The 326-nt window shown below is 40.2% G+C and overlaps 1 non-coding gene across 1 annotated transcript in view; it reads right to left on the bottom strand.

Moving 5' to 3' along the window:
* Nucleotides 1-303: 303 nt before the first annotated feature.
* The window catches only part of LOC145393610 (5S ribosomal RNA), a 119-nt gene continuing 96 nt past the window's right edge, over nt 304-326 (bottom strand). The window contains exon 1 of the ribosomal RNA XR_013896208.1: nt 304-326. This exon is cut by the window's right edge and continues 96 nt beyond it. This is a non-coding gene — a ribosomal RNA (5S ribosomal RNA).

The raw sequence follows: 326 nt of genomic DNA, 5'->3' as shown, positions 1-326 counted from the left end.
TATTTTGTGTTTAAGTTTTGCTGCTCTGTGACCATTTTAATTAATTTTGAGTAGACTGTTTGTAATGAAGTTACTGAAGGCTATTTCTAACATCCTTCCAATCGTAAAGTTTCCCCTAAAATTGTCGAAAAGCAGGAATGATAAACTAAAACAATGACGTCAACCGGATTTAAGAGGTTCATTTTTTTCATTGCCAGACGCCATGTATCCCAAACGTGGTGGCCAAGGGCTTAGAGTTAATTGTTTTACATGGAGGGGCACTAATCCTCCACCAACCCCACTTGACACGTAGGGAGAACGTTATGCCAACAGCATCTGGTGTTCCC

This window comes from Coenobita brevimanus, chromosome 24, assembly GCF_032717465.1.
Source record: "Coenobita brevimanus isolate Jiangsu-jjx chromosome 24, ASM3271746v2, whole genome shotgun sequence".
In the NCBI taxonomy this organism is placed as follows: Eukaryota; Metazoa; Arthropoda; class Malacostraca; order Decapoda; family Coenobitidae; genus Coenobita; species Coenobita brevimanus.
Note: the sequence above shows the minus strand (reverse complement) of the source record. Positions and strands in the feature narration are given on the sequence as shown.